This window comes from Vulpes lagopus, chromosome 7 (genome assembly GCF_018345385.1).
Source record: "Vulpes lagopus strain Blue_001 chromosome 7, ASM1834538v1, whole genome shotgun sequence".
Taxonomy (NCBI): domain Eukaryota; kingdom Metazoa; phylum Chordata; class Mammalia; order Carnivora; family Canidae; genus Vulpes; species Vulpes lagopus.
In genome coordinates, this window is record NC_054830.1 from 43,078,398 (window position 1) to 43,105,799 (window position 27,402).

The following is a 27,402-nucleotide window of genomic DNA, read 5'->3' on the forward strand; positions in this document are numbered from 1 at the left end:
TATACTTCTTTTTCTAGCCAGTAGATAGGATTCTTGGCATAACCTCTTTACATGGATAACAAAACTAACATAAAAATTAAAACTATAAGCTCAGAGTTGTCTAGCCAGTAAGGACAGATCAGTGTGTCGACTTGGATATATAGTTAATATATAAAACAATATTTCTCTAAATTTCCTTTTTTCTTTTAATTTCTTCACACATGTATATGTAAATGTATATGGATGTAAATGAGTGTCCTGTGTATGAAATTTAAGTCTGTATATTCAAAAGTTTATCATATAAATATAGGAAACAATTAGAATATTTAAATTCTTAAATTTCATAATGGGGCACCTGGGTAGCTCAGCTGGTTAAGTGTCTATCTTTGGCTCAGGTCATGCTCTCAGAGTTCTGGGATGGAGCCGCATGTCAGGCTCCCCACTCAGCTGTCTGTCCCTCCTCCAAATTTTGCTTGCTTGCTCTCTCTCTCTCTTAAGTAAATACATTTAAAAAAAATTCATAAGCAATTATATTTTGTAACTTGTGTTTGAAGTTTTGTATTCATTCGTTGTTATACCCCACAAGGAGCACTTATGGATACTTGGAAATGTGGAGAAGTGGTTGACTTTCAGGATCTTTGATGTAGACACTTTTAATAAATAGGTTTAATAAAATTCATTTTTCTTGACATATTCATTACTCAGCAAAAAAATTGCATACATCTTTTTAATTATTCCCAAACTTCCAGTGCCTTCAAATCTTAACAATGAATTAATCCTTTGATGTTATTATAGAAATTTAATGAATTTCTATGCAACTACACAGAAAAATAGTATAAGCTTCTCTTTTGATCCTAAAAGTAGGCATACTGTTTCTTTTGCAATTGTAGAATCTGTTCACAGATTGTTCTTGGAGTTTTGTACTTTTGTGTGTTTCTGCTTGCTGTTTTATTGGTTAAACAAAATAAGACTCTTGGATAGCTTTTGAAACTATACACAGACTTTGGGGTGCCTGGTTGGCTTAGTGGGGTAAGTGTCTGCCTTAGGCTCAGGTCATGACCCTGGCGTCCTAGGATTGAGCCTCATATTAGGCTCCTTGCCCAGTGGGGAGCCTGCTTCTCCCTTTCCCCACTCATGCTCTCAGTATCTCTGTCTCTCAAATAAACAAACTTAAAACAAATTGTACACAATCTTTGAAATTTTAAAAGTCACAGCGTTATGGGGCATCCACGTGGCTCAGTTGGTTAAGCGTCTGACTGTTGGGACGCCTGGGTGGCTCAGTGGTTAAGCATCTGCCTTTGGCTCAGGGTGTGATCCCGCTGTCCAGGAATCGAGTCCCATGTGGGGCTCCCTCCAGGGAGCCTGTTTCTCCCTCTGCCTGTGTCTCTGCCTCTCTCTGTCTCTCTCATGAATAAGTAAACTCTTAAAAAGAAAAAAAAAGCATTTGACTGTTGATTTTGGCTCAGGTCATTATCCCAGGGTTGAGGGATCCAGCACTGCATTGGCTCTATGCTTATCACGGAGTTGGCTTGAGATTCTCTCTCTCCCTCTGCCTCTGCCTTTCCCCCCATTCATGCATACTCTCGCTCTCTCAAAATACATAAATACAATTTTTTAAAAACTAAAAAACACAGTCTTTAAATACATAGTGTTTAATTAAGGAAAAACAGTTACTTCTGAACCTTTTTCCTCCATTCAGATTTAGGGCACATAAGAGAAATGCTGCTGTGTTAACTTTTGAAAGGATGCAAGGTACCATGTCAGGTAAAGCCATCCTGGTCAGAGGAACATCAACCTGTCAGCTCTTGAAGAACCACTTGCAGTTTGAAAAAGTAATTTACTTAGTAGATAATTGAGAAAGTTGAGTTAGGACAGAATTTCTGAACCTGATAATACATGAATGTTTCATAATTGTCCATATAGAATCCTGTGAAGTCTATTTACTTTGAAGTTGAAAATACCATTTCATTTTTATTTAAGTATTTATTTGTAGTGGATACATATAGATATTAGGTTTTGCTTAATAGAAATAGTCAATGCTTTATTACAAGTTTTTTTCTTTTTGATGAGAAAAAGGGACATAAAAATGAATTATCTTTAGTAAGATATTGTCTCTTATTATGAACTGTTTAGTTGAAAACAGCTTTTAGTGTACTCACCATACTTTTTAATACATGGATGATTTTCTGTCATATCCAAGATATTATTTAATAATGCAAAATATTTTAAAGTTCTGAATATCACTGTTTTTGTAATTTTATCTTCTGAAAAAATTCTTCATGGAAGAATATTCTGAAAATGTAGAAAAATATAATCACTGATTTAAGTGGGAATCCCCAACCTAATTTTATGTTTCTTTGGCCATTTTAGGAGCCAATTTTTTTTTTTTCAACTGAAACTTCTATCAGGGACTTGCAACCTGAATTATAGAGAGTTCTATCTTTCTGGAACCATTTTTGGCCTAAATACAACCTAACATGTTCCTAATTATAATCTCCCAAAAGGCAGCAATGATATATATATATATATATATATATATATATATATATATAGTCTTGTTCTCAAGGCACATAGTAGCTCTTCAGTAATGAATGACAAATATACTTAGAAAATTTTAAAATAGTCCCTCAGCTCTTCTGCCTTGGGGAATAATAATACTTAGAAATAATAATACTTAGAAACCCAGAATGAAATAGGAATAATATTTATTTCAGCAAAGTGACATCTATATGGCTCTCAAAAAACTGGCTGGTTTTTCCTATTCACAACCAAGATTATTAATCTTCTGCAATGAGTGGATAAGGTGGTATATCCTTTTTTTTAAAAGATTTTATTTATTTATTCATGAGACACACACACAGAGGCAGAGGCAGAGGCAGAGACATAGGCAGAGGGAGGAGAAACAAGCTCCATGCAGTGAGCCTGATGGTTGGACTCGATCCTGGATCACGCCCTCAGGCGAAGGCAGAGGCTCAACCTCTGAGCCACACAGGCATCCCAAGATGGTGTATCCTATGCTCATAACCAGAGAAACACTTAATCAGCAGTTCTGAGAGATGAAAGTCTCATTTTGAGGAAATGCAAAACAATTGAATACATTTCATTACTTTGCATTTAAAGTAGGGAGGTGGTGACTACTCAGAAGAGTATTCCAGCTATTCTAGTTCTGTTTCTTAGTAGGTATTTTTACTGAAAGGTGAGAATATTTCACTTGTGTTTATTTCATAGATACAAGCTCTTACAACATGTTTTTTCCTTCCATGCATCCTCTTCCCTTCTTTTTATTCTCAAGTTAGGACTCTTGAGGTAAAGTGAGGAAGGAGAGAATTAGAGAATTAATATCTCCTGCTTCCTCTTTCTAAACAATAAGGAAAGATCAAAGTTAGGGTCAGAACTAATATTGGCAACTACAAAAGAGCCCACTCATCATATCTAACTTTCTTTGACAGTATCTATACAGGCATCTGTATCTAAAGATGATTTCATTGTCAATATGTAATCAGGCAGGTCAATGTTCATTTCATTTGTGAAGAAAACCACATCAAGCAAATTTCATTATAAAACCTAAAAATCAATATACATTTGTGCCAGTGTTCTTGAAATAATAAATGTGAGTACTCCTTTGCCCTGAAATAACATTTTTAAGGATTGGGTTTTTACTAAAAGAAGTAAGAAGCCATATTTAGTTTTGGACTATTATTGGACAGTATTTGATATTAAAGTAGTAATATTAAGAATAACTTTTGGAGCCCATTTTATTTTAAATGTGTTTATTGGTCAGTCATGGTGCCTATGCAAGTCGATATTGACTAGAGTAGAAAAGTACTCATACATATCAACTGGTAAATATCAGAATAGTACAATGATATGATCATAGCTAGTAGTTGTTTAGTTATGCATTATTTATGGATACTGAGGTAAGAATTTTCTTTTGATTTTTCATTAGTCTTTATAACTACCCTATATAGGAGTACATTAATGTGTATAGGCTAAATGCTAGAAGTGCCACTTGCCACACAATAAATGTTTCTATTTCACTCAGCAGTTTAATACCAATGTGTCCTTCTGTTTGTGGCCCACAATTTCACAGAGCTTTTGAGTCCTTTGCTGGGTTCTTTGTTCCATATGACCCAAGAGAGGAGAGAGATGGTAAGGATAGCAGAGATGGTTTTACACGTGCCTAGCTTGGAAGAGGTATCTACCTCTTTTGCCACATTCCATTGCAAGAACTACATCATCTGGTATACCTAATTGCAAGGGAGTCTAGGAAATATAATCCAGGCATGTGTGCAGGGGGAAAGGAAATTAAGTTTGGTGAACAAGTTAGCCAATCTCTCCCACAAGAGGGTGTTATTCTCCTTTAATAGATAATAAAGTAAGACCTTAAGTTCAAATAGTATCCAGTATGTCTAGATGGATAATGGTGATACCAAATCTGTCTAAAAGTCTGTATTTCTAAAGCACTGCCTTCTCATTCAACACTGGACTGTATGGTGTACTACCTTCTTGTGATTTACCTTGGAATCACATAGTATCTTCCCAATGAAAAGATTAGCCATGGAGATATGTACTGAGCTTTTTCCTTTATCCTCTATGCAAGAGTTTCCAGTAGACCTCACTGTAGGTCCACTGACAATGCTGAAATCCTAAAACAGATGTAATTAAGTACAGTTTCAGGAGAAATTTTAAGAACCAGCCACCATTTCCTGTGCTAGTTCTTCCTCCTATCATGACAACATTTCGTGCTCCAATTGGGAGCTGTTCTGTCAACCTAGGTTCCTACTGAGAATGATGAGCAGGGTCCCTCTGCAGGTGTCTGGTCTGATGTGTAGTACAAGACAACTAAAATTTTGTGTAAACCCCTGGGTTTTAATTTTATAGTGTTATTGTTATTGAAGCATAGCCTAGCCCTAGTGTGTCTGTCTTAGTGTCTGCCTTATAGGAATATTATAGGAATATTTATAGAGGTGCATAAATATACCAATGTCCCTGTTTCTGTGTATCCAGTGATAATTCATTCAAATCTTGTTTTAAGTATGGTTGAAATTTATGCTGTAATCACACAATAGAATATGGAGCTCATAAAATGGATATAGGTTAGGCCTGTATTTACCTACATGAAAAGATGTCTATGATTATGTGGAAAGTATAAGTTGAAACTACATAAAATTATATATATGTATATATATAGTATTTCATAATGTCAATAAAAACTTTCTTCTCACTTTTGTGAGACTTCACAAAATGATCTTCCTACCTTTGCTTTGGCCCTTCTAATCCATTTTCTATGCAATACTCAGTGTGACCCACCCTTTTAAAAAATATTTATTTATTTATTTTAGAAAGAGAGAGAGAGAGAGTGTGGGAGAGAAAGGGCAGAGGGAGAGAGAAGCTCAAGAAGACTCCCTTTTGAGCACAAAGCCCAGTGCTGAGCTTGATCTTAGGACCCCTGAGATCACGACCTGAGCCAAAACCAAGAGTTGGATGCTTAACTGTACCACCCAGGTACCCCTAGCTAATGTGACCTTTGTAATAGATCCTTTATGGTTTTTTTTTCCTATTAAAAACTGGAGGTTACCCTCAATGTTACATGAAAAACTTAGTATCTTATCCTGGGTTCCTAAAAAACAGACCTTAAGAGACAGTGTTAACATTTTACTGGGAGATGTAGTCCTATAGTGGAAAGAGTGAAGAAAAAAGGAGGTGAGGAGGACAAGGAGAAGAGGCAGTTTAAAAGTGTTGTTATCAGGTTGTCATTGCTTTATGGTCTGCTTAAAATTAAAAATGGTTGCTTGACAGGTACGATGGTTGGACTGTGTGATACATTTCTGATATGTGTACACAGGAACAACACATTTTTTAAAGATTTTATTTAGTTATTCATGAGAGACAGAAAAAGAGAGAGAGAGGGAGAGAGAGAGAGGCAGAGACAGAAGCAGGCTCCCTGTGGGAGCCCAATGCAGGACTTGATCCCAAAGACCCTGAGATTATGATCTGAGACAAAGGCAGATGCTCAACCACTGAGCCACCCAAGTGCCCCAAGAACAACACATCTTAAAAAAAAAAAAAAACATCTCATCAGAGGGAGAAAATGAGGGAGAATTTGCCAGCTGGCTCCTTCAGATATCCCATAGGTAAACTCTTCTATGCATATGGATTCCATCATCAGGCACTGTAGAGCTGCTTAGGAAGTAGATTGCATATGTGCTACAGTGACTTATCTGAATGTGAAATTAACAGTGGGTAACAGAGATTTGGGGGCATGCAACACTTAGCCTTCAGGAGGAAAAATCTAGTGGGCTCACATGGAGCAACCACACAGGCTGAGGTGGAACAAAATGGCAGAGTCCAGTGATGGGGGAGGGATAGAAATAATTTTGAGGAGGTAATGTGATGTGGTATGATGGTTTTTTTTTTTTTTCTAATTCTTGAAGTATTGCATTTATTAAGACAACTGTATTAAAATGGACTTAAAGCACCCGTCGCCAATTACCTTTTTCCCCTCAAAAACCTACTGCAAAATTAGAATAAAGTTAAAATCGAAGTTTCTTAAAGAACTTTAGAAACTCTGTAAGCAACTCAATTTAACACTTAGCTATGACTGAGGAGACCAGCTGTTGGCTAAAAACCCATGTGTGGTCTTTCAGACCTGGTGCAGGCAACTTGAGGCTGTCCCCACTGCTGCCAGGCACACGGCTAGTGCATGGCAGTCTCTGGGGGACCTGCAGTCCAGGACTCCGCACCTTGGCCCCACCCTTGCTCTTCTGCCTGTGTGAACTCCCGGCATGCCCACCTTCATTCAGAGCCTCGTAGCTCCTTGCTCAGGCACCTCTGCTGAGCCCTCTGTGGGCTGGGGAGCTCTTCGCCTGGGTTAGTCTCTTGTTTATACTACAACAATAAGCGATGACAGACTTAACTATTAATTTCATTTGGCTTTCTTGAGGTAGATTATAGTTGGGACCATAGGTCCTTGCACACTGAAGTCCTTGCTGGGCCTAAGAACACGTTAGTTCTCATTTCCTTTCCCCAAACCTTACTAATTTACTAGGTGCTCACCTCTGTTTCTATCTTCACTGTGAAGAGATTACTCTTGTCTCTCCCAGTTGCTCGTCCTTCTTTTTTACTGCTTTCTGAGCATCTTTTATTTGAATCTGCCTGCTTCATTCACTACATCCAAAGTTCATTGGAGGCAAAGGCTTTTTATTATTTTTTTCCAGAAGTAACACAAAAGAAAAGCAAATAGTGATGAATTGATGAACAATAATGACAAGTAATATTTAACGATTATATTTTTGGCGGTAATACAATTTCCCTGATTATTGGATTTTCAGAAGATTCTTGGGTAACGTAGCCACTATTGCTTCAGTTTGATCTTTTTCTGTAGAGCACTATGTGTATGTTTTCCCACATGGACTAAAATCAACTCTTGTTTTAAATTCTGTATTAAAGGCATTCCCAAACCTGTTTGATATAAAAATAAATTTCTATATTTAAGGCATTTCAAAACTTGCTTGGTGACGCAATTTTTCTGTAGCTACTACCATTTATGAGTTTAAAATAACTTAGTAAGTTCTTCATATTGAATTTAAGATACATAGTTTTCTTGGGATGCCTGGATGGCTCAGCGGTTGAGCTCTGCTTTTGGTTCAGAGCATGATCCTGGAGTTCAGGGTGAGTCCCACTTCGGGCTCCCTGTTGGGGGCCTGCTTCTCCCTCTGCCTGTGTCTCTGCCTGTCTCTCTGTGTCTCTCATGAATAAATAAATAAAGTCTTTTAAAAAATACATATTTTTCTTGATTCTTATTAAAAATATTGAAACACATTTGAGATATTGTAAAAACCCTTGGAATTTCCTGTGTTGCGAGTGATGAAGGTGTCTCTTGTTATATTAATGAGGTGACTTTTGGGAAGCTCCTAAGGATGGGGACTGATTGCCTGGAGAACCAATGATGTGATTAGAGGAGAACTTTCAGCCCCTGCCCCCATCCCCTGTGGGGAGAGGGCTTGAATGTTAAATCAATCACCAATGGCCAGTGATTTAAGCAATCCTGACTATGTAATTAAGTTCATATAAAAACCCAGGAGCACAGCTATTTGCAGTATCTGGGTTAGGAAACCTAGCAGAAGTGGTGGGGGGAGTGGCATGCCTGCAAGGCAAGGGAGCTCCCTTCGCGTTCCCATACCTAGCCATTTGCATGGCCTCCATCTGACTCTTCCTGAGTGATGACATCGTAAGATGTTTCTGAGTTCTGTGAGCCTCTCTAGCAAATTAATTGAATCTAAGGAAGGAGGAGGTTGTGGGAACCTCTGATTTATAGCTGGTTCGCTAGAGTACAGGTAACAATTTGAATTTAGAATTGGTGTTTTCAGTTGGAGGGGATTGTTGTAACTGCAATTTGTAGTTGGTCAGTCAGCGGCACAGGTAACAGCCTGGATTTGCATTTGGCATCTGAATTTAGGTAGGGTATATGCAATGGGTGGCAAGTCTTGTAGGACTGAACCTTTTACCTATGGAACCTGATTATCAAGTTGGATTGTAAGACATCCAGCTGGTATCCAAGAATTGCTTGTTTGTATGGGGATGTATGCCCCCCACCCACTGGAAATGTTGCAATTTTTACATTATATATTTAGAACATTATAGGTATTCTGATTCTTTGAAATGGTTTTTTTTCCATATTAAAGCTCCTCTTGAATGCCCTTAAAGTGCCTCCTCCAATTATTCATTAATTTTGTTTTTGTCTAAAACAGTGCCTTTCTGCCTTTGAAAATTAGGATTGTCTAGGAACTTAAAAAAAATGAGATCTTGACCCCAGAGATTCTTAATTGATCTCAGATGGGAGCCAAAGTATAGGTATTTTTTAAATTGACCTCATGTGATGCCTATATGTAACTTGGGTTGAAGAATTTTGAGAAGAAATTTTCTCAAGGTGTGATCCACAGGTCATTGGGGATTTTTATGAATCTTTGTTTTTTTTTTTAAATTTTTTTATTATTATTTATTTATGATAGTCACAGAGAGAGAGAGAGAGGCAGAGACACAGGCAGAGGGAGAAGCAGGCTCCATGCACCGGGAGCCCGATGTGGTATTCGATCCCGGGTCTCCAGGATCGCGCCCTGGGCCAAAGGCAGGCGCCGAACCGCTGCGCCACCCAGGGATCCCTTTATGAATCTTTGTGATCTATAATGATATAATGATCATTATAGCTCTTATAACAATACAGATTTTGTTCCTGATATGAAAAAATTAACTTTTCATTTTCAAACCTTTTAGGTGTCTTGCCAATATTGGCACCATTTTATAAACTGTTGTGTTTGGTGTTGGTTAGCAAGTTGGAAACCTGTTTTACTAACAAAATTACTGTCTTAAAAATCTGAAAAATCAAGGGACAGTTACATTGTTGAAAATGAGAGCTTTAGGTGTCTTTAGTTAAACTCGCTCATTTTGTGGATGAGGAAATTGAAGCCCAGAGGGATGATATGATACAGCTAGTCAGATGAAGAACAGGGACTTTGATGCTCCTAACTCATGGCCTGGTACTCTTCTTGTTTTACCCTTTGCCTTCTTGGAACCTTGTGAAATATCACAGGAATTAAGATTTCAGGTCCTTTTGAGCCGGGTCCTAAAAATTCCACCGTTTGTTATTTAAACCCCAGTGCTAAGTTCTAATTACCATTCGGTAATTACTTTACAGTGAGCAGATGTGTGTTATTTTCTAGAGGAAAAAAAAGCTGCAATGTGTTCTACACCTGTACCTTCAGCAGTGTTTCTCCACTGAGAAGTAGCAATCAGCATTAATGTATAAACTCAAGTTGCCGAGGTCTCAAATTTAGCTGATGCTGAGGCAGAGTGCAGTGTAAGGGTTTCTGTTGCCAACAGATCAAATGTTCTCCAGGCTCCTATCAGCTTTTCCGATTGCCAGTCACCAAAAGTCTGTTTTCCCCCTGAAAAGCAGGTTTTGTTTTTGTTCAGTTAAGTGGTACATTGCTGAAACGAGTTGGTGCCTTTCTCATAGGAAATTATTTCCCTGGGAGCATAAAGTAACAGAAATGTAGCAGTTGAGGATTTGTTTCTGTTGTTATTTTGTTATATTGTACACACCTAAGATTACAGAATTTAGTATGTGGTTAGCAACAAACTACATCAATGGATTTTAAGTATTCTTTTAGTTTTTTGGTGAAATAGGCTCATTGAAATGGTACAGCCCTTATCACGCTCAGAAATGAGTTTAGAAAGTGTCAGTAGGCTTGTTTCAAACAGGGATTCATTACATCATATCATGTGGCTGAATATTATCTTTGTTTCCATCCAATAATCCCCTCCAACTCTTGAATCTAATACTTACAAATTTTGCACTCTTTCAACCTTGGCTTAAATTGAATGGTGTCTATGAATGCAAAGTAATATTAATTTTTACAGACATGCATATTGTTCAATAGATTTACTCCAAGAGGTGGGTTATATGATTTAAACATATTAGTCTTCTGAGTATGAAAATTGTGCTTATTGTAGTTTAAGGGGATACAGGAACAAATGGTTCAGTTGAAGTCTGACTATTGCTACATCCTTGAAAAGTCCAATACCTAGTTTTTTTCAGATCAATTCATATTTGTTTCTCAATCTGGACAGTTAATGAGTAGATTATAATGGCAAGTCTTAAATGATATTGTCATGGTGGTCAAGTATGATCAGACAACTGTTCAGATTTATATTTGTTTAATCATGAGATTTTGTGGTTTTTATTTATTAAGATTTTATTTATTTGAGAGACAGAGAGAGTGAGAGAGATAAGAGAGCTTGAGCACGGGCAGGGGCAAAGGGAGAGGGAGAAACAGGCTTCCCAGTGAGCAGGGAGCCAGACCCAGACTCCTTCCCAGAACCCAGAGATCAAGACCTGAGCCCAAGGCAGATGCTTAACGGACTGAGCTATCCAGGTGCCTCCTAAATTGAGCTTTTTAAAGTGTTGGTCAGGTTTTTGACCACCTTGAAAGGAGCAATGAAAACTTCTCCCCTATCTTTCTTTTTCTTTTCAAAGATTGGTAATGATCATGAAACAGGCAATGTCTTAGATGGAAGGAGAAGGACATTATGCATGACTGAATTTTGACATTTTTAGTTGACATTAGAGTATAAATCTTCTTAAAGTCATAATTGACAACTTAAAATTTTTCCTCAGAAAAAAGAGAGCCCAAGAAAACAATCACATGAAATAAATCCATGATCCTGTGAACCATCAAAGCCTTAGGTAGGATAGCATTTCTACCTATAAGGAGGGGCTTATATTGCATTCCAGTAGGTACATAATAAAAAAATTCAATATGCATACTCTTCAGTATGGTTAAATGTAATCTAAGAAACTTATTAAATAGTAAACTTCTGTGGTCAGTTGAAAAGAGGAAATTTTGCATTAAAAATACTCTTAGTATTTTCATTCTTAAGAAATGATATAAATATTTTATTTTATTTTCTAAAGATTTTATTTATTTATTCACGATAGACATAGAGAGAGAGGCAGAGACACAGGCAGAGGGAGAAGCAGGCTCCACGCCAGGAGCCCAACGTAGGACTCGATCCTGGGACTCCAGGATCGTGCCCTGGGCCAAAGGCAGGCACCAAACAGCTGAGCCACCCAGGGATCCCCTATATAAATATTTTAAATATATAATCATGTATGAGATAATCCATGTACTATCCCTGTATTCTTAATCTCCTTGGAAAACATGTTAATATTTTGCAGTGCTTACTTTATTTATTTATTAAAGATTTTGTTCATTTATTCATAAGAGACACAGAGACAGAGAGAGAGGCAGATACATGAGAGAGAAAGAGAGAGAGAGAGAGGGGGGGGGCAGAGACATAGGTAGAGGGAGGAGCAGGCTCCATGCAGGGAGCCCGACATGGGACTTGATCCTGGGTCTCCAGGATCACGCCCTGGGGTGAAGGCTGTGCTAAACCACTGAGCCACCCGGGCTGCCCTAGATCCATTTTAATGACAGAATCAAACCCTTCAATTACAGATACAAATCAGCTAGTTTTCTTGAGCGGGTCTTTCCCTTTCAGAGCCAATTTGACAGAGCCTTAGCCCACTACTCTGTAGCACATGGATGTATTATGCTTGCTGCCAGTTTGGCACTTGCAACTTAGTTCAGATAACTAGGTTTTTATGTTATAGGCACATGGATCCGTGTTCTGAAAAATGGATCTATATGCTGTGTTCAAGAGCCTATCTCTTCCGGACTTTACATTACATATAGGATTAAGACTTTGCCTGACTTCTTAAAGTTTCTACTTCAAGAGTTGAAGTTTAGCCCCTGGAATTTAGTCTCCTTCTTAGGACTTTGATGAATGCTGTTGGGCTTTTCTGTGACATGATTCTTCATCCCTTGCTTCACCAACCCTCTCTTTTGAACTTCTTGTCTATATTAGGAAAAAGTTGTCCTTTATTTGTTACCGTGTTTGCAGGTAGTGTGTTTTCTGACTAGGCTCCTTCTCTTGTCACCTTCCTGGCCTTGAGGGTTGGTCTAGCTCCAAACAAGTTAATCTTGTTCCACTATGGACTTTGCGGTTGATACCATTTAAGAAAAAGATTGATTGCCTGCACCTCTGGAAGTAGTTTCATGCTGTTGGATCTAATCTTTTTAAACTGTCAATTTTTTTACTCCTATTTTTCTCCTTGAGTAAGCTTTGAAGGTCATAACCACTAACAGGACTACCAGATAGTTCAGTATCTTCTTCACTGACAGGAACATTTTCATAGAAGGCTAATATGTACATTTTGATGACCAAGCAGTAAATTACTGTCTTTGACTCAAATACCTGCAGTATATTAGAAAATCAAAGCCCTAAGAAAAACATTATAAAGAGAAAACCACCCTTTCTAAAGGGGATAATTTTCTAGATTTCATAAGAAATACATGTTTGTTTTAGAACATTTGGAAAATACAGCAGTGCATAAATAGGTTACCTTAGAGTCATTTTTTCTTAATCCATATCTAAAGATAGACATGTACATAGTCCTAGATTAAATGAGTACCTAGTAGATGTTAGGTATAGAAAGAGAGTGGTAAATGAGTAGATAGTTCGCTCATGGAGCTTAAAGTCTGTAGGGGAGACATGTAACCCATAGGCATATGAAAACAAATTGAAAAAAAAAATGTGACCACAACAAAGAGGTATGGTGATAGTAATGTTGTGATTGGGTGGCAAGGAAGATGGGTTACAAGGGCTGACAGTGTGAGTGAAACCTAATTAGCGTATTGGGGAATGCCAGTATTTAGAAGAGAATGTTTTAGCTGAATTTTGCAGTATGAGATCAGGCACGTTGACGATCAAGGAATAGGAGATTACAAGGAGATGGAATTGCTTGTGCAGAATGTATATAGATTCCAAAGAGGTTGGCATGTGGCTATAGTTAGGAGACTCCATCAGGAAAGGTCAAGGGGAGAAAAGAATACAAGAATTAAAAGTACAACACAGGGCAGCCCTGGTGGCTCAGCGGTTTAGCGCCGCCTTCAGCCCAGGGCCTGATCCTGGAGACCCTGGATCAAGTTCCATGTCAGCCTCCCTGCATGGAGCCTGCTTCTCCCTCTGCCTGTGTCTCTGTCTCTCTCTTTTTCTGTATCTTTCATGAAAAAATAAATAAAATCTTAAAAAAATAAAAGTACAACAGTTTTATATACAGTTTCAGATAAATTTGAAGTTTACAAAAGTACATTTTAGAATCAAATAGTGGGATCCCTGGGTGGCGCAGCGGTTTGGCGCTTGTCTTTGGCCCAGGGCGCGATCCTGGAGACCCGGGATCGAATCCCACATCAGGCTCCCGGTGCATGGAGCCTGCTTCTCCCTCTGCCTATGTCTCTGCCTCTCTCTCTCTCTGTGACTATCATAAATAAATAAAAATTAAAAAAAAAAAATTTAGAATCAAATAGTGTGTAATGTGGTATGTTTATATTAAAGAAATGGGGAACATGCATATATACTGTCTTATAACTTCTAAAATGTAAGTCTAATACTTTTTTTAAACATGTTGAAATTAACAAATTTGTAAATTTGCTTGCATATTTAGCATTTAACTTTAAAAATTCCTTCAACTCTTCATGTTACATAGTCTGATAAATGTGTTTATATTATTAAGCCAAAGGTACCCTTTCCCTTGATAAAAGGCAGGGTGAGTGTTTATATATAAGAAGAATTGTTCCCAATTTACTCTTCTACTTCTCTAAATTCTCCTATCATGAATGAGGTCTTTCCATTTCTCATCATACTAGGATTGGCTTATCAGATTGTCCTATAAGACTTCAATTTTGCTTATCAGGACCAAAATGTGTCATCCTGTTTTCTATTTTTAGGGATTGTAGGAAGCTGTGCTTTGACACGTGAGATGTGAGGAGCATCTGTTAAAGAGAATGCTAGAGTTGAAGGTGTTAAATGTTTAAAGAAATGATAAGACTTTGGGCTCAGCTTCCACATACGTTTACAAAGGGTTTGCAGATACTAGAGAGCTAATTCTCAGCACATTTCTATGAGGCAGATTTTATCTCCCATAAATACCTAGATGCACAGAGATAGTGGGTTGGCACAGTGTTATTTAATCTTTATATGTCTAGCTTGATGTTAACAAGGAAGAGAGTTGGTGATATATATCTTAACCAGTTCCTAATTTTGGTCCTTCATCTATCTTGGCTATAGCTTAATACTTTTTTGTAGGGCTCCAAAAATATATATATGTCTGAGATAATTTTGAATTTTCATATCTCAGTGACACATAAAACTTCTAGAAATGTATGCGAACCAATCAGATCAGTCAGCGAACTGGACTTTGTTTCATTTATTTAAATTTTCTCCTTTCTCGTATGCCTGTTTCAACGGTTAAATGTTAATGTGGCATGGCGTTGCCCAAATCTGCTGCTTGGGTTATAGTGAATCTTCCACACCATTATATGTATTATTTTCCTGTATATTATTTAGAGGCTTCCAGGTACCAGTTGAATTATTTATTAAACTACCTCTCCCAGAGCTTTGAAGTTACTGCTCCTCGTGTTTGAAACACAGTCCTTTGGAAGATTCTTTAATTGCAGTGTATATCAAAAATAAAAGGTAATAAAAAGATGGCTTTGTTTTTGTTTTAATTGTGACAAGGTAATTTATATCAGATTTGTATATTTACTTAGAACTCATAATAATTATTCACATTTCAGCCTGATTTAAACATTTTTTATGGTTTTTTAAGCAGGGTCTTAAACCATCAAATATTCTCCAATAAAAGATGTCATTTTTGAAAAATATAGACCTTAAAGTTAATGGAATTTGCTTTGCCAAATTCATACCATACCTCTGTTTCTCTGTGATGTTTTTTGTATATATAACTCATTTCATACATTGTATCCACTTCTTTTCCAACTACCAGGAAGCTATTGTTTTCACCATGCTCAAGGCCCTGTTTAAACGAGTTGATCAATATTTTGCTACTCGGTTTTGGACAAATACAGTGACTTTTGTTTTTTTTTTTTTCCTCTGCTGCCACTTAAAATGTTTCCTTCCTCTGGTATACTATTGTCTTAACTCAGGCTGCAGTAAACAAACTAAATCCTTTACTAGGATTTATTTAATAACATCATAAAATCCTAAATTAGGTGGCTTAACCACACACATTTCTCACAGTTACATATATCTCTCTCCATATTTACTGGGATATTTAATAAAAACCTGGATATTTGACAGAAATTTGAATGAGCCAGAGTCAGACTTTCTGTAAAACTTTGTATGTATGCCACTGCTGGCCTTAAATATGCTTCCTGTAAAAAAATGTTGATATGCGTGGAAGTTTTGAGATGGAGTTATACTCTGTCCTCTACCAAATGAAAACTGGAGTTAAAATGGTCACATTTGTCCATATTATTTGTTTTGTTAATCCCTGGGAGTTACTTAGAGAATTCTAAACCATTATAAAGGACTCTGACAGAAGCCACCCATGATAACCCAGGTATAGTCCGGGGAAGTTGTGTGGACAGAAGGCTAATATAAGCTGCATTTACACATTTTATGCCATATCTTGCATTGTCTAGACACAGATTTTGGCTCATATGCTTGCTGAAAAACTACAAGAAGGCTTCTTACTTTCTTCCCTAGGATTTCTCTAATATTGGAAGCTAAGAGTTGCTGAGAACCTTGACCAATAGGGAATGGAACCAGTAAATAAATATTCTCCTCTTCAGTATTTTGAATGGACAACTTTGAAGTTCATTTCACTCTGTGCTGTAGTGGGATCAATCCCCACTTGGCCATGGTGGTAACTAAAGTAATAAAACACCCTTGGGGGTGATTGGCTGGCTCTGTTGGTAGATCATATGACTCTCGATCACAGTGTTGTAAGTTTGAGCCCCATGTTGGGTATAGAGATTACTTAAAAATAACATCTGAAACAAGACAAACAAAAACTCCCTTGGATGAGCTTTCCATCCTCACATTTCCCTGCTTCCTAGACACCTCTTTTTCGCTTCCTTCTGTTTCTTGGGATTTCTCTTGAAACTAAACCATTTGATAAGTCCTTTGTCTCTGTATTTTATTTATTTATTTATTTTATTTATTTATTTTTTTGTCTCTATTTTTAAAGAGCTGTCAAACTAAGACACAGTGGCATTTAGAACTGCCAGGATCCTAGACGAGTTACTGAATGTCTCTGTGTTGCAGTTACCTCATCTTTGTGGAGTAATAACTGCTTGTGTGCAGGAAGGAGTTGATAGAGCACTCGTGCAACTAAGAGAGGTACTTGTAAGATTGACCCTTGGCTGGTACTGATATAAAGTGTTTCCTAATTGATAAGAGTTGTTCACTATGCCTAGTCTGATAATACAAATAATGTGCTTTGTGTTCACCACTTCCTTTCTTGTAATTGGGAATTTTGATAATTCTAGGCATAGAGTACCTACAGACCAGCCCTCCAACAGACACTGGCATGAGTCCCTAATAGGTTTCCCTGGATAGATTCGTTGCATGTGTGTTGATGCATCTTCACTGATGAGAGAAGAGTGTATTCTCTGACCACCAATCACATGGGAGAGGGGAACATGAAGCAGCTTGCATATGGATTCCTTCAGATTCTGTGTTATTTTTCTCATATTATTTATAGATGTATTCCTAAAACACAGCTGTACTAATTCCTTAACCATAAGTACAGCTTAGAAACTGAGTTCTGGGGATGCCTGGGTGGCTTGGTGGTTGGGCATCTGCCTTCGACCCAGGGCGGGACCCTGGAGTCCCGGGATCTAGTCCCACATTGGGCTCCCTGCATGGGGCCTGCTTCTCTCTGCCTGTGTCCCTACCTCTCTCTCTCTGTGTGTCTCTCTCATGAATAAATAAATAAAATCTTAAAAACAAAAACAACAACAACAAAAAAGAAAATGAGTACTGTGAGTCTGAGTACTGTGAGTCTTTCTAGCAAGTCTTTGAATGTAGAGATGGTCTTGGGCATGCCTGACTGATTTGTTGTGGTTATTAGATTAAATAAGGAATATAGGAGATTTCAGCACAGTACTTCTAACATAAGTGTGTATAATAAATTAAGATTTACTAAAGCACTTCCTTTCAGCTCAGTATTAGGTAGCAGTTGGTTTGGGATGGTCCCAGTTAATCAAATTGAATGTACAGGTTATATCGGAGTCTTAAGAGGGATAACAGGATAGATTGGCATTAAAGGTATTGGAGTTGAAATATAGCTTACTGATGCTTGATGTAGTTGCTTCGAAACCCTATCTTTTGTGTAGCCAATAAGAAATGTAGAATAATAACTAATGACTTGACTATTCTTGTCAGCAGAGCCACCCCCACCCCCAAAATCTCCATTCAAAACCATTGACTCGAACTGGCTCTTTACCTTTCTGAGCTGGCACCAATTCACATTTGCAATGACCTTTATCTCCTATTAGCACGCTCATTTCTTTAAATTTTATTTAAGTAATCTCTACATCCAGCATGGGGATCAAACTTAAAACCCTGTGATTAAGAGTTAGTTGTATGCTTTTGACTGAACTAACCAGGCATCCCAGCATGCTCACTTCTGATCACTCATGATGAACGGTCTCATATCCTCTCTGGAAAGTTATGACAGAGTACTGGAATCCTAAGGGTATCTGTTTTCAGAGAAGAGAGGGTTGTAGTTTAAACTCTTAGATGTGAGTGTGAAGATCTGAGTTCTGCACTGCAGCTTTGCCTCTATCTTTAAGACCTAGACCAAATTATTTAGATTTCCCGAGACTCTGTATGGTAATATGTAATGCCAAGATAATACAGTTTATTTACCGGGGATTATTTCCTGGACTGGGGTGGGACTACGGCACAAAATGAGATAAGGCATTGGTGAAAGCACTTTAGACGCTAAAAGCACTGCACCTGTGTTTGCTGTTTTAGTTCTTCCTTGCTGTGTGGTTGTATATTTCTGTTTTCTTTTTACTTTTTTTTTAAGGAAATTAACATGTTTTTTTAAAATTTTTATTTATGATAGTCACACATAGAGAGAGAGAGGCAGAGACACAGGCAGAGGGAGAAGCAGGCTCCATACACTGGGAGCCCGACGTGGGACTTGATCCCGGGTCTCCAGGATCGCGCCCTGGGCCAAAGGCAGGCGCTGAACCACTGCGCCACCCAGGGATCCTCTTCTTTTTACTTTTTTATGTTGTACTTTGTTTATCCAAATAGATTGTAAACTTCTTGAAGGTTGGTGCTGCCTTTTCTATGTCTTGATATTCCCTACAGTTAGTAGCAAAGTGGTGTGCTATTATATGCAGCTCAGTTAAGAATCGTGTCAGATTTATGTCTGAGGACCTGTAAGTTTGGAAATAGTAGATCATAGGGATATTTGGAAGAGAAGAAAGCACTGGATTGAGAGTAACCACTTTACATACAGAACAGGAGCTAATGAAGTGGCAGATTTTCAGGGTTATTATGGAAGAATCAAATTTTCTACACTGCTGGTTCAAGGCTCCTTCATTATTTGCTGCTTTAGTAATAAGTGCCCTATTGCCCTGTAATTTTGTTTCATTAATTATGTCAGACGTTGGTGGTATTTGAAGCAAACAACACTTAGATTTCCATTTCACCTTTATCATTGGCAAACATTTATCATGGATAGGGCTATTAAGTTCTTTAGATATTTTTTTTTCATGGAGATCTAAAAAGAGCCATATATTAATGACCTATCAAAAATGGAAGTATTATAAAAACAGTAATATAGAGTATTAGTCAATAAGTATTTTAGCCATTGCTTTATTTAATAAGCATTTACATAGTTCCTATTTTGTGTCAGATAGTATAAAAACTTTACACATTAACTATTTTTTTTTTTTTAGGTTTTATTTATTTATTCATGAGAGACACACAGAGAGGGGGGTGGGGCAGAGATAATAGGCTTCATGCAGGGAGCCTGATGCGGGATTCAATCCCGGAACCCTGGGATCACAACCTGAGCCAAAGGCAGACACTCAAGGGCTGAGCCACCCAGGCATCCCCACACATTAACTATTTTAATCCTAACACTTTGTGGTAATTATGATCATTATTTGCATGTTACAGACAAATTTAGGCTTAGAATGGCAAGTAAATGAACTATAATCATACAAATACATAAGTGGCTATTCATACAGAACAAATGGCTTTATAGTATGTATGTGTGCTTCATTGTTACCTATATATTTAACAATCTGTACATTTATCTGACTGTGGTAGTATTGCTATTTTGTTAATTTTTTGGCCACTAACTTGATGTCATGACTGGGAAAACAGACAAACAAGCCTGCCTGTCCTGCGGATTTGTAAACTTCAGTGGCTTACTTATTTTTGCATTCCTGTATTTTCACTTTCCATTGTAATTAAGTTCAAGAAATAAATAAATTGATGCGTTATAAGGAAAGTATGGGTAGATTAGGAATGCTTGGTAAATATACCTAAACTCTAAGCTAATGTGAGAGCAAATAAATATGAACCTCAATAGCACATCCTTTAGTGCTGTTGTCAGCTTGGTATTCTTAGCAGACCTGACCTGGTATTCACTCTTTGTTCATTTTGCAGATAATCCAGCTTTAAAAGCATAAGAGTTAAAAAGGATGAAAAGATTATGCCCCACTCTACTTATTTAACTAAATTATTATCCCTTGACCTTTTGACCAAACCAAATTCATCTTCTCTCTACCCTGCACTTCCACCCATTTTAATACTGCGGCAGATTTAATGGATTGGGAGTCTGTGAGTAAGTAATAAGAACATGGAGAAGAGTGGCCAACATGATTAAGATTTTATTTGTAGTGTAATTCCATTATAATTAACATTATGTAACTGGAGAAATATGGTGTTTGCATCTCTTCCTGGCAGCTGTTTTTAAGTCAGTGGCAGAAAGGAGATTAAATAGTAAATGAAGATCTTTTTATTGAAATTGTTTTTGCATCTTGTATTGTTGGATTCATTTGTTTGTTTCACAAACCACAGTTAATTTAGTAAGGAAAATAAGCAATATGTTTAACAAGCATGCTAAATAAGTTTGTTTGCAGTGCTTTGAAGTACCATTGTTGAACTTTTTACACTGGAGGTGAAATAATGCTAAAAAATCTACAAAATAGTAGATGTTTAAATAGTGAAAACAGAACACAGGTTTACCCCACTATCCAAAAATAGGCCCTATAAATCCCTTTGTAAGCTGAAATAGCATAAAGCAAAGAGTATCCTCCAATTTCTGAAAATCTGAGTTATGCTACTTTGCTTTTACACAGACCTACATTAGTACCTGTTTTTGCTAACCAAAAGCTAACTGAAGAAGAATTTTGCTTTTATGAGAAAAGCTGTTAACTACTGATGTGTGTAACTCAAACTTTGGAAAGTGGGTGATACTTGTATTATGTTTTTCCCAAAGTGTTCAACAGAATATAAAGTTAATGAAAATAACATGGTTTTCTGTGTAGGGTAAAAACTTTCAATTTGTTAAAAGTGATTTTTTTTTCTAAAAAGTACTGGCCAGGGATCCCTGGGTGGCTCAGCGGTTTGGCGCCTGCCTTTGGTCCAGGGCGCGATCCTGGGGTCCTAGGATCGAGTCCCGCGTCGGGCTCCCGGCATGGAGCCTGCTTCTCCCTCTGCCTGTGTCTCTGCCTCTCTCTGTCTTTCTATCATGAATAAATAAATAAAATCTTTAAAAAAAAAAAAAGTACTGGCCAATTAATGATATATTTGATTTATGTAAATTCAGATCAGACTTTTCTAGCCAAGGGCTTGGCAATCTGTAGCTCGACGGTCAAATCTGATTCTTCACTTCTTTATGTTGCCCACAAACTGACACTGTTCTTATTTTTTTAGATAGTTGGGGAAAACAACAAAAGAATAATAATAGTTCTATATAACATTCAAATTTCATTGTCCACAATTACAGTTTCATTAAAATACAGCCACACTCATTTGTTTGTGTATTGTCGATGACTGCTTTCATGTTATGACCGCAGTTACGTAGTACTGATAGAGATTTTATGGCCTGCAAGGCTAAAAATACTCGTCTGGCCTTTTACAGAAAAGTTTGCAGACCCCTGCCCTAGCCTATAAAATACAACATCAATAGTAGTAGTAACAGTGTCTGTCATAAGTGCTTTATACACATTATTTCTAGTATTTCTAACATAGCTATAATTACCCCCATTTTACAGATCAGGACATTGAGGCTTTGATTAAGTGATTTACGTGGTTAGAGCTGTGTTTTGAAGACCTTCTATAACATAATATATATATGTATATATGAGTGATTAGAATTTAGACCTATTTAAAAATAACACTCTCAGTCTTTTGAAAGTAGAATTGTGTCTTCTATCATCTAATTAATAGTTACTAAATAGGACTAGGTTGATAGATTTGAAATTGGTCATTTCAGTGTATGGAACTTTTAACATGCCATATTAATTTATAGCTATCTGCAAAGGGGAACTTGGCATTCCATTTTGATAGTAGATAGTAGAATCTTCTGTGGTGTATGGATTGTTATTTTTTTCCCCACTATATAAAGAAAGGATTACCAATTGGTACAAATTTGAGAAACTCTAATATAGTGATATTGCCAAATTGGCCAGAGGGCCGTTCTTTAAAAGTTGTTGCTACTCTATTTTACTGTAGGAAGACAATAAATTGGCAAAGCTGATGAGTGCTCATGGTAAGAGCTTAATGAGGCAAGTTTCTGAAAGGAGGCAAGAAGATACTGATGTTTTTTTATTATTTATCTCTCCCCTCTCTCACTGAACCAGAGGATCATGGTAAATAATCATTGCATTAGGATGCGATGATGGTGGGTTTGTGTGTTATTAAAAAGTGGTTTAAGAAAAAAAAAAAAAAGTGGTTTAAGAGGAAATCCACGTAACAGTACTTAGGCTAACTTTAAGCCTGGTAGAAGAGGTAACCACTGTTTCCTCAAGAGCTTTCTGAAATCCAGTATGACAAGACTGATTAAATGAAACCTATTAGGTAAATTCTATATTAGTTTGTGAAAATCCTTAGACTTCTTGAATGGATCCTTCAGAGGATCAAGGCTGTAATTACACAAGGCCAAATATTAGGATTACAGCCTGTAAAATTCATATAGTTTCCTGGACTCTGGAAAATAATTACTCTTTAGACTTCCTTAGATAGAGCTGATAGATGACAGTGTAGATAATGTCTTGAGGGTAGATCCTGTGCCTTTAGTATCTTCAGTGTCTAGAACAATAAATAAATAATAAATATTATTTTAGCTAACATCTATTCAATACCATGTGCCAGGAGTTAGTTTTTTTCTAATTAATACATCATTTAATTGTCCAAAAACCCCTGCTAGTTGTAATAATTGATTCCAATATTACATAGTTGGAAGGGCCACATAAAACACTCAAACTGGCTGAAATTTAATACTCTAGTATCTGTAATTCCAAAGCTTATGATATTTTCCACTTTGTTGTATGGTAGAGCACACTCTAAATGTTTTGATGAGTGAATGTGAGTATATGAAAGAGATGATAATTGTTATCAGGAAAACACCATCATGGAATTTGAATCTGTTTTTAATCTAAAGTTTCTTTACTCTTAATTCTGGTACTGTTATAATTATTAAGCTTTTTGAGAGATTCATACTTTATTTACTTGATTTGAAAAAGAATTATTATGGACTAATCCAAGGTATGACTTATGATCAAGGCAGCAAAGGTGTGGTATTTTTGCTCCAAGTTAGATGTATTACAAATGACCAGTTATTTCACATGTTGTTTCTTGAGATAAAACTAAGTGTTAAAACCACTTTAATTGTCATAATGTGTATGGCTTGGAGAGTTCTCATCTATACCTTAAATGATTTTCATAGCAATGCTGTTGGTCAGATAGGCCTTCTATAGCTAAGAAAAAAATCTCCGAGGCTTTGAATGATTTGTCCAGGTAACCCAACTGGAAACTCAGGCCTTCTAACTTTAATAGCACGCTGGGCAATGCCTTGTTTTGAGGGACGAGAGCTGGGTCCACATAATGGGAATCAACTGGTCTTCACATTGCCTAATGAAGATAGGATTATAAAGATAAACAGCTTCTTCCCCTTTAAAGACTGACTTAGTTACTGGAACCATCAAAACACAGGTGCACACAAAGGAACATGTGGAATATACATACATCATAGATAACAATGCTCTGTTCTGCTTTAGTGGAAATATGTGAACCAAAAGTATAATTTCAAGTTTGCTAGAAGTCATAGTAAAAAATGCAGTGAAACAGGTGAAATTTTATTTAACACCATGTGTCCAAAATGTTGTATCAACATGTACCAATGTTAAAAGTTATGAAAGAGATACTTTACATTGATTGTTAGCACTACATATTTTTTTAAAGATTTTATTTATTCATGAGAGACAGAGAGAGAGAGAGAGGCAGAGACACAGGCAGAGGGAGAAGCAGGCTCCATGCAGGGAGCCTGACGTGGGACTCAATCCTGGGTCTCCAGGATCAGGCCCTGGGCTAAAGGTGGCACTAAACCACTGAGCCACCCTGGCTGCCCAGCACTACATCTTCAATTTTTACTAGCTACATGACAAAGTACTCAGTAGTCAACATCTGGCCATGGCTATGTTACTGGACAGCACAGCTCTAAACAGAAGGATACTGCGACTGAGCTGTATTGCTTAGGTATGGAAAAGCTCTGAGAGTTAAAGGAAGGGAATAAGTACTCCTAATTCATTCCTCTACATCACCTATAATTTGTCATTCAGATGATCTCCTTTATGTTTAAATTTAAATGTCTTTTCATATTTTTAACCTAACCGGCTAGTCATCTCACTGTTTGATATTCAATCATCTGATAAAGAATTTCTATTCTCAAGAGTTCTCTGAGGAAGCAGTATATCTGTGCAAGGAAATACATAAACATGACTCCAGTGATTGGAACAAAATTAGAAGATTCCTGAGGAAAAATTGCTGCTATAATTTAACAAATGCACCTCAGCAACAGCCAAGACTCATGAGAAGCAAACTGGTTATTTTGGGTTAATGTCAAATGAATGTGCTTTCACTTCACATTTTTTTTCTTTTTGCCATTCAGGTAAAATGGATGGTTGATAATGGTTAGAATGTAATTTGGTTATGGAAAGAGAAGAAAAAGCTGGAAAAATTTTAAACCTCTTCAACTTCATTCATCAATTATGTCCTAATAGAATTATGTTAATTTTGATTGACATTATAAGGATGCTTTTTTCCTAGTCTTTTAGACATTTATTCAAAACAAAACATTCCTAGGAAATTAACAGACATGATTATCATAAATTAAACATTTCTGTAAAGAATTTCCCCAATTGGCAAGGCTTATCAGAGCACTTAAATAATCATGTTCTAGATACAGATGTGTATAGTATATACATAGGCTTTTTCTTTTTACCATCATGAATGAGACACTTGTCTCAAATTTTGTATTGTTTTCTAAATGATTAAATCATCATCTAATAATGTCATGAACAAAAAAAAAATAATAATAATGTCATGAACTACTTTATACTTTTTTTGTTCTACTTGACATGCATTATTTTATTTAATCTTCATGATTTAAGTAGCTCTTAATAACAGTAGGAGGTGCCTCAATGATTATGTGTTCTTAGACTGTTTAATTCTAAAGTAGATATTTAGGAGTAAAAAAAAATGCTTTTTTACTTTTTATAGATATTGGTAAATAACCCTCTATAGAATTTGTACTATTGGTTCCACCCACCAGAAATGGTAGGTATGTGAATGTTTTTTACCCCCTGCACTTACCAATACAGTGTAAATATTTTGATCTTTACCACTTCAATAGATGGAAAACATGAAGTGTTAAAATATTCTTGTTTTCAGTAGTATTTTCTGTTATAATTGAAATTGAGCATTTATCATAGCCCTTATCACCACCCACCCCCAATCTCAAAACAGGCCTGCCAGGAGATTAGCAAGTTTTAAATGAGATGACTTTGTCAGTAGAAAGTCATAAGAAAAACTGAGAAAGATGTAGGATTTTTCACTTTGGCATATAGGTTTTATTTTGATAAAATGCCTAATTTTTTTCTGAGGTGGTTTGAGAGCTTTTGACAGAAATCTGTTTGTATCCTAAGATTTAGGATGTTTGGCCCCTAAGGTTATGGGGCACCTGTTAGGAGCATTCACACAATCCAAGCATGGCTGGCAAATCTGTCCACTATGATACTTTTAAGGTTAAATGGGGATTAGATTGAACTGTTCTGAGATATGACAGTTATTAGACATATACCTACAAAAACCCCAAAGGGATAGTAAGAACTGATGGACTTTTATTTTTACATACCAGATTCTGAACTGATCCAGGACTGAAATCCACTATTTACTCTTTGTTCAATAAAATCATATGAATATTGAGTATTTTATTGTCAGTAGATAACATTCTCAACTAGAAACATACTTTATAACTACACCACATGGCCTCTCCGTAACCTCTTAAGTAGTCAATTAAAAAGCTTTTGCTTTATTCTCCATTCTTTCGTGGCTATATGCATTTATTATATAGACAGCTTTGTGATCTAGGCATGTACAGTTTAGCGTGAAATACTTGACTTTGGAATAATGTCATTTAAGGATTATCTCCAGTGACTGAGGGCAGGCATAGATGGCATGGGAAATGAAATCTGTTGAGATTCTGGAGATCATTTTCTTTGGATTTATTTCAGTGTCTTACCTAATAAACCTATTAATAGAGCAGCAAATATGGCAAAATCATCTTAGAAATCATTATTCTTTCAGAGACTTTAAGGTCCTCTAGTATACTCTGTGTAGATGAAAAAGCTCATTTAGGGAAGGACCATTTCCAAGAAAGTTCCTGGATGAGTAAGGACTCCCTAAGTTGAGCCCAGTGATTCTTCTTTCTCAAAATTACCCATGGCCTGTTCAAACAAGAAGTGAAATATACAGCAGATGTGGAAAAACAGCAAAGGGAATCACATGGACATCCACCTTATTAAATTAACATTGGCAGCATTTCTTCACTGTTCTAGCCGTTCCATAGGATTCTTTGCTCTGTGAGTTATTTAATATTTGTTTTCAAATGATAATTTGCTAGGTAGCTTTAACGTTCTGAAATGACAGCCGTACCATCTGGCAAGAAAACCTGTACTACATAGGTATTAAAAGAGATCTTCATTGCATCCAGCCAAGGCTTAAAAACTTCATTAGCTTGTGGAATTTTTCCCCTTATACAGAACTACTCATAGATAGCCTTTATTCCAAATAGTGGACCAAGAAATCTTTGACCTGTATAAGAAATCCTATGCCAATATATCTGATAATAAAATTTATTAAATACCATTTTACAGAGCTTATGAGAATGGGTCTTAAGTACCTGGACTTAGTAAATCATAAATTATGTAAACTTAAATTATTTTCTTGAGCATAAGGCATATGCATTGCTGATTACATTTGTCATAAAGAAATTTAATCTTTATCTATTACTTTGAAAGAAGCTTAATCATTTTATTAATGTGGTCCTAAAAAGGATATATTGCTCTTGCCATTTTTATCCTTTATTTTCCTTTTTTTCTGTAGTCAGTAGCACCCATCTCCCTGTCAAAGAAGCATGCAGTTGCATTTTCAGTATTACCTCAGTCACAAATGATTCAAGTCTATGTTAAAAGGGGACTAGATACTTGTCTTTCTTGTTGCTTGAAGCTTTGACAAAATCTATTCATTTACTTTCAATAGTATTGTTCTGAGTTTATTTTTTTTTTGCTTGGGTAAAGGGCCAATTTATTTGGAAAAATTGAGTTTTCATTTATCTTGGCCTATCTGTCATATTGATAAGATCTGCTGTCTTAGAACTTGCTCAGAACTAACAAAAGAATAAAGTGGCTGAGAAGCCCTATTAGTTTATACATTTCAGAAACAAAAGATTTATTTTTCTCTATT

The 27,402-nt window shown here is 36.6% G+C and overlaps 1 protein-coding gene across 8 annotated transcripts in view; it reads left to right on the forward strand.

Moving 5' to 3' along the window:
* Positions 1–27,402, forward strand: part of CNTN4 (contactin 4) — a 913,336-nt gene that overhangs the window by 102,262 nt on the left and 783,672 nt on the right. The gene's annotated exons all lie outside the window — the stretch shown is intronic.